The 7732-nt window shown below is 42.7% G+C and overlaps 1 pseudogene; it reads left to right on the plus strand.

The window, feature by feature from the left end:
* Window positions 1-2888: 2888 nt before the first annotated feature.
* LOC111177399 (polyadenylate-binding protein 4 pseudogene) lies at window positions 2889-7306 on the plus strand (annotated as a pseudogene).
* Window positions 7307-7732: the final 426 nt, after the last annotated feature.

The following is a 7732-nucleotide window of genomic DNA, read 5'->3' on the forward strand; positions in this document are numbered from 1 at the left end:
TCCGTACTACCCAAAGCGATATACAGATGCAATACCATTCCTATCAAAATACCAATGGAATTTTTCACACAACTAGAACAAATAATCTTAAAATTTGTATGGAACTACAAAAAAAACCCTGAATAGCCAAAGCAGTCTTAAGAAAGAACAAAGCTGGAGGCATCATCCTTCCTAATTTCAAACTATACAACCAAGCTATAGTAATCAAAATTATATGGTACTGACACAAAAACAGACAGATAGATCAATGGAACAGAAGAGAGAGCCCAAAAATGAACCCACACTTATACGGTCAATTAATCTACAACAAAGGAGGCAAAAATATACAATAGGAAAAAGTTTCTTCAATAAATTGTGTTGAGAAAACTGGACAGTTATGTGCAAAAGCCACTATTTTACACAATGTACAAAAATAAAATGGATTAAAGACTTGAATATAAGACCTGAAGCCATAAAACTCCTAGAAGAAATCATAGGCATTCAGCTCTTTGACATTTATCTTAGTAATTTTTTTTTTTTTTGTATCTGTTTTTCCAGGCAAGGGCAAAAAACCCAAAAATAAACAAATAGACTACATGAAAGTAAAAAGCTTTTGCACAGTGAAGGAAATCCACAACAAAATGAAAAGGTAACGTAATGAATGGGAGAAGATACTTGCAAATCATATATCTAATATGTGGCTAATATCCAGAATATATAAAACACTCATACAGTTTAATATCAAAAAACACACAATCCAATTAAAAATGGACAGGGGATCTGAACAGACATTTTTCCAAACAAGACATACAGATGGACAACTGGCCCATGAAAAAAATCTCAGCATCACTAACCATCAGGGAAATGCAAGTCAAAGCCACAGCAAAATACAGGCATATCTTGTTTTATTGTACTTTGGTTTATTGAGCTTCACAGATATTTTATTTTGTACAAATTGAAGGTTTGTGGCAACACTCTGTTATCATACAATGGTTAGCATTTTTTAGCAATAAAGTATTTTAAAATTAAGGTATGTACATTGTTTTTCAGTTATGATGCTATTGCACACTTAATACACTAAAATATGGTGTAAACATAATTTTTATATGTACTGGGAAACCAAAAAAAATCTGTCAACTCATTTTATTGCCATATTTGCTTTATTGCAGTGGTCTGAAACAAAACTTGCAATGTCTCCAAGGTATGCTTGTTTCACCTTACATCTGTCAGAATGGCTGTTATCAAAAATGCAAAAAATAACAAGTGTTGTTGAGGATATTGGGGAAAAAGGAACTCTCATTCACTGTTGGTGGGAATGTAAGTTGATGCAGCCACTATGGAAAACAATATGGAAGTTCCCCCCAGATTAAAAGCAGTGCTACCATATGATCCATCAATTCCACTTCTGGATATTTACCTGAAGATGAAAACACTAATTGGAAAAGATATATTCACCCTTATGTTCATTGCAGCATTATTTTCAATAGCCAAGATATAGAAGCAACTGAAGTATCCACTGCTGGATGAATGGTAAAAAAGATGTGAGATAGATATATATATATTTATATTTATATTTATTTATTTATATATCTCACAATGGAATGTCACTCAGCCATTAAGAAGAAAAGAAATCATGCTATTTGCAACAACATGGGATGGATCTAGAGGATATTATGCTAAATGAAATGTCAGACAGAAAGACAAATACTGTATGATTTCATTCATATGTGGAATCTAAAAAACAGAACAGATGAGCAAACAAAACAGAAACAGATGCATAGATACAGAGAACAAGCTGGTTGTGGCCAGAGAAGAGGGGTTTGGAGGATGAGCAAAATAGGTGAAGGAGACTAAAAGCCACAAACTTTCAGTTATTAAATGAATAAGTCATGAGGATATAATATACAGAATAGTTCATAGGGTCAATAATATTTGAATAACTTTAAATGGTGACAGGTGGTACCTAGACTTACCTTGGTGATCACCTCATACTGTATATAAATGCTGAATCACTATGTTGAACACCTGAAACTAATATAACATTGTATTTCAATTACTGTATACTTCATTAAAAATAAATGCTCCAGTGGAGATCCACCAAGCTGGCAGAGTAGAAAGACCCTGAGCTCCCCTCCCGTCACAGGCACACCAAAATTACAACTATCTACAGAAAACCCATCGACGAAAAAGACAAGGATCTACCAGGAAAGATCATCTACAGTTGAACATATAAAGAAGGAGCCACAACAAGATGGGTAGAATGGGCAGTCATGGTATAGTCACGTCCCATACCCTGGGGTAGGTGACCCACAAATGGGAGAATAATTATAATTGCAGAGGTTCTCCCCAAGGAGTGAGGGGTCTGAGCCCCACATCAGTCCCCAGAACGTTTGGCTTTGAAGGCCAGCAGGGCTTACTGTGGGAGTACCACAGGGTTGAGGGAAATAGGGACTCCACTCTTAAAGGGCATACACAAAATTTCACACGCTCCAGGACCCAGGGCAGAAGCAGTAATTTGACAGGAGCCTGGGTCAGACCTACCTGCCGATCTTGGAGAGGCAAAAGCCAACTGGAGCATACCTTGGGGACAGAGACACTGGTGCGGCCATTTTTGGAAACTCTTTCTACCACTTGGACACTGGTGCTGGTAAGTGCCATTTTGGAGTCCTCCCTCTAGCTTATTAGCCTCAGGACCCAGCCCCAGCCTGACACAATAGCATGTAGGTACAAAAACAGGGACTCCTCAAGCCAAGCAACTAACTGTGTGTGGACACAGACACACCCACCAGCAGAGAGGCTGCCTTAAGACCTCCTGAGCCCAGGCCACCCCTGGATATGGCTCTGCTCACCAGAGGACCTGGGACCCAGCTCCACATACCAGTGCATAGGCATGAGACCCAGGACCCCAGATGCCTGCAGCCAGAGACTCAGACCCAGCGCCATCTACCAGTTGTCAGGTACCAGCCCCAGAACCCCTGGCCCTGCCCAGCATCAAGTCTGCTTTAACCTTGGGACCAGCCTCACCACCAGTGGACAGACAAAAGCTTCGGGACACCCCAGACCACTCAGCCAGGTGTGTCAGGAATCAACGCCACCCATCAGTGATCCAACACCAGCTGTGGGACACCTGGGCCTGGCAGTCAGACCCTAGGACCTGGCTTTTCCATCAGTGGGCCAGCAGTAGCCCAAGCACCTGGTTTCACCCACTGGTGGGTGAGCACCGGCCTCAGGATCTCCTGGACCCCAACTTTGCTCACCAGTGAAACAGGACTAGCCCCAGTAACTTCCAGGTTCTGCAGTCAGATGCCTGATGATCCAGCCCTGCCAATCAGTGGCTGGCAGCCCCCACACAAGGCAGGGCTTGGCAACCAACTGGACAGAGGGCCAAGCAAGTCAACCAGACCACCTACAGGAGTCATCCCACTACAACAGAAGGATCCCCACAGCCCACGTAGGGGGGCACCCCTAGAGATGAGTATGTTGCAGAGACATGTAGGATGTCTCTTACAAAAGGCCACTTCTCCAAGGTCAGAAAACATAACCAACCTACCAGTTACATAGAAATAAAACAGCAAGTGGGGCAAAATGAGGCAACAGAGGAACATGTTCCAAACTAAGGAACAAGATAAAACCCCAGAAGAAAAACTAAGTGAAGCTGAGATAGGAAATCTACCTGAGAAGGAATTCAGGGTAATGGTCATAAAGATGATCAAAGACCTCAGGAAAAGAATGAGTGAACCCCACTGGTGGATGAGCCTAGTCTCAAGGCTAGAGCAGACTTGATTGTGGGCAGGGCCAGGGATTGTGGGGCTGGTTCCTGCTCACTGGTGGGTGATGCTAGGTCTCAGAGTCTCTGGCTGCAGGGCCCTGGGGTCCCAGGTTTAGAAGAATGAGTGCACAGCGAAGTTTTTAACAAAATGTTTGAAAGTATAAAGAACAACCAACAGAACTGAAGGATACAGTAACTGAAATGACAAATACACTAGAAGGAATCAGCTGTAGACTAAATGATACAGAGGAATGGATCAGTGAGGTAGAAGACAGAGTAGTAGAAATCACTGATGTTGAGCAGAAAAAAGAAAAAAAGAATAAAAAGAAATGAGGACAGTGTAAGAGATCTCTGGGACAACACCAAGTGTATGACAATTCACATTATAGGAGTCCCAGAAGAAGAAGAGAGAGAGAAAGGGGCTGAGAATATACTTGAAGACATAATAGCTGCAAACTTCCCTAACCTGGGAAAGGAAACAGACATCTAGACACTTAGAGAAGAGTTAACAACTATTCTTCTCAAACGATTACAAAAAATTCCAGAGGAAAAAATACTTCCGAACTCATTCTATGAGGCCAGCATCACCCTGATACCAAAATCAGATGAAGATATCACACAAAAAGAAAATTACAGGTCAATAATACTGATGAACATAGATGCAAAAATCCTCAACAAAATATTAGCAAACTAAATCCAACAATACATTAAAAAGGTCATACATCATGGTCAAGTGGGATTTATCCCAAGGATGCAAGGATGGTCCAATGTCTGCAAATCTATCTATGTGATATATCATATTAACAGACTGAAGAATAAAAACCACATTGTCATCTCAATAATGCAGAAAAAGCTTCTGATAAAGTTCAACATACATTTAAGATAAAAATCTCTCCAGAAAGTGGTATACAGAGAACATACCTTAACATAATAAAGGCCATATATGATAAACTCACAGCTAACATCATACTCAATAGTGAAAAGCTGAAAGCATTTCTTCTAAGATCAGGAACAAGACAAGTATGTCCACTCTCACCACTTTTATTCAACATAGTTTTGGAAGTCCTAGCCACAGCAATCAGACAGGGAAAAAAAAAAAAAGGAATCCAAATTGGAAAGAACGAAGTAAAGCTGTCACTGCTTGCAGATGTCATGATACTATACACAGAAAATCCTAAATCAGTGGGAAAGTAATTTTCTTTGGCCATCCACAGAGGAAAGTGGAATGGCAGGCTGATTTAAAGCTGAAATTTGAACAGCTGAAACAGGAAAGAAGTAGTTGCTATCAGGGGCTGAATCTCTACATTAAGAACTTGGGTGATACCATTGATGATGAGAAGTTAAGAGTTTCCTCCTTTTTTTTTTCACATCTTTATTGGAGTATAATGGCTTTACAATGTCGTGTTAGTTTCTACTGTACAACAAAGTGAATCAGCTATACATATACATATGTCCCCATATCCCTTCCCTCTTGAGCCTCCCTCCCACCTTCCCTATCCCACCCCTCTAGGTCATCACAGAGCATTGAGTTGATCTCCCTGTGCTATGTGGCTGCTTCCCACTAGCTATCTATTTTACATTTGGTAGTGTATATATGTCAATGCTACTCTCACACTTCGTCCCAGCCTCCCCTTCCCCCTCCGTGTCCTCAAGTCCGTTCCCTACATCTGCGTCTTTATTCCTGTCCTGCCACTAGGTTCGTCAGTACCATTTTTTTTGGATTCCATATATATGCATTAGCATACGGTATTTGTTTTTCTCTTTCTGACTTACTTCACTCCATATGAAAGACTCTAGGTCCATCCACCTCACTACAAATAATTCAATTTCTTTCCTTTTTATGGCTGAGTAATATTCCATTGTGTATATGTGCCACATCTTCTTTGTCCATTCATCTGTTGATGGACATTTAGGTTGCTTCCATGTCCTGGCTATTGTAAATAGTGCTGCAGTGAACATTGTAGTACATGCATCTTTTTTTTTAATTGTTATCATTTAAAATAATTAATTAATTAATTAGTTTTTTTGGTCTGTGTTGGGTCTTTATTGCTGTGCGCGGGCTTTCTCTAGTTGCAGAGAGCGGGGGCTACTCTTTGTTGCGGGGGGTGGGCTTCTCATTGCGGTGGCTTTTGTTGCGGAGTGCGGGTTCTAGGCACGCAGGCTCAGTAGTTGTGGCTCACGGGCTCTAGAGCGCAGGCTCAGTAGTTGTGGTGCACGGGCTCAGTTGCTCCATGGCATGTGGGATCTTCCTGGACCAGGGCTCAAACCCGTGTCTCCTGCATTGGCAGGTGGATTCTTAACCACTGTGCCACCAGGGAAGCCCCATGTATCCTTTTGAATTATGGTTGTCTCAGGGTATATGCCCAGTAGGATCAATCACCAGTGCTAAGGTGATGCTGGAGGATGGGAGAAGCAAGGGTTTGGCTTTGTCTGCTCCTCAGCCCCTGAAGAGGCAACCAAAGCAGTCACTGAGTGGATGCATTGTGGGCTCCAAGTCACTGTATGTCACCCTGGCCCAGAGAAAGGAAGAGAAAAAGGCTCACCTGACCAACCGGTATATGCAGCAGGTGGCTGTGATGAGAGCTCTCCCTGCCAATACCATCTTAAATCAGTTCCAGCATGCAGCTGGGGGCTGCTTTGTGCCAGCAGTTCCACAGGCTCGGGGAAGACCTCCATATTATACACCTAACCAGTTAGCACAGATGAGGCCTAATCCATGCTGGCAGCAACGTGGGAGACCTCAAGGCTTCCAAGGAATGCCAAGTGCTATACGCCAGTCTGGGCCTCGTCCAGCTCTTCGCCATCTGGCTCCAACTGGTAATGCTCTGGCCTCTCGCGGCCTCTCTACAACCGCTCAGAGAGTCAGGTCTGAGTGCCCGGACTGCTTGGCTATGGACTTTGGTGGGGCTGGTGCTGCCCAGCAAGGGCTGACTGACAGCTGTGAGTCTGTGAGTTCCCACAGCTGTGCAGAACTTAGCGCCTTGTGCTGCTGTTGCTGCGGCTGCTCCTTGGGCTGTTGCACCTTACGAATACGCCTCCAGTGTCCGCAGCCCTCACCCTGCCATCCAGCCCCTACAGGCACCCCAGCCTGCGGTCCATGTGCAGGGGCAGGAGCCGCTGACTGCCTCTATGCTGGCCGCAGCGCTCCTCTCCCCACGCCCCCCCCAAGGAACAGAAGCAGATGCTGGGTGAACGTTTGTTCCCGCTCATCTAGACCATGCACTCAAACCTGGCTGGGAAGATTATGGGAGTGCTGCTGAGGATTGACAGCTCTATGCTGCTGCACATGCTGGAGTCCCCCGAGTCTCTCTGCTCCAAGGTAGATAAAGATGTGACAGTCCTACAGGCTCATCATGCCAAGAAAGAAGCTGCCCAGAAGGTGGGCGCTGTTGCTGCTGCTATCTCTTAGACAAGGACAAACCGATTCAAAAGCCAAATAAACCCTCATGGAATTCAGCTCAAGGTTTGAAGACTTCCTAGCTTGTCCTATGTACTCAACACCGAGAACAACAAATTGAAAATGTTATAGGTCAGTTCATATCAAAAGGTCAATTATGAAATGCCTAGACATTTTCAATTAAAAGAATATATACTCTGGGTTCTGATATGGCCCAGACAGTGTTAACTTTTTTTTTCTATTGTGGATTTTGATTTTTTTTCCCCAGAAATTGGTTTTATTTGATGTACCCAAGTCTTAAGTTTCTGAATGAAGAAAAAAATCTCCATTAAAAAAAAAAGTGGTGCTGGAAAACGGGACACCTACATTTAAAAGAATGAAATTAGAACACTCTATAACACCATATGCAAAGATAAACTCAAAATGGATTAAAAACCTAAATGTAAGAACAGAAACCATAAACTACTAGAAGAAAACATAGGCAGAACACTCTTTAACATAAATTGCGGCAATATTTTTTTGGACCTATCTCCTAAGGCAAAGGAAACAAAAGCAAAAAATAAACAAATGGGACCTAATTAAACTTA

This window comes from Delphinapterus leucas, chromosome 1 (genome assembly GCF_059928025.1).
Source record: "Delphinapterus leucas isolate spDelLeu-1000000601 "Yukka" chromosome 1, BTC_Dleu_Yukka2, whole genome shotgun sequence".
Taxonomy (NCBI): Eukaryota; Metazoa; Chordata; class Mammalia; order Artiodactyla; family Monodontidae; genus Delphinapterus; species Delphinapterus leucas.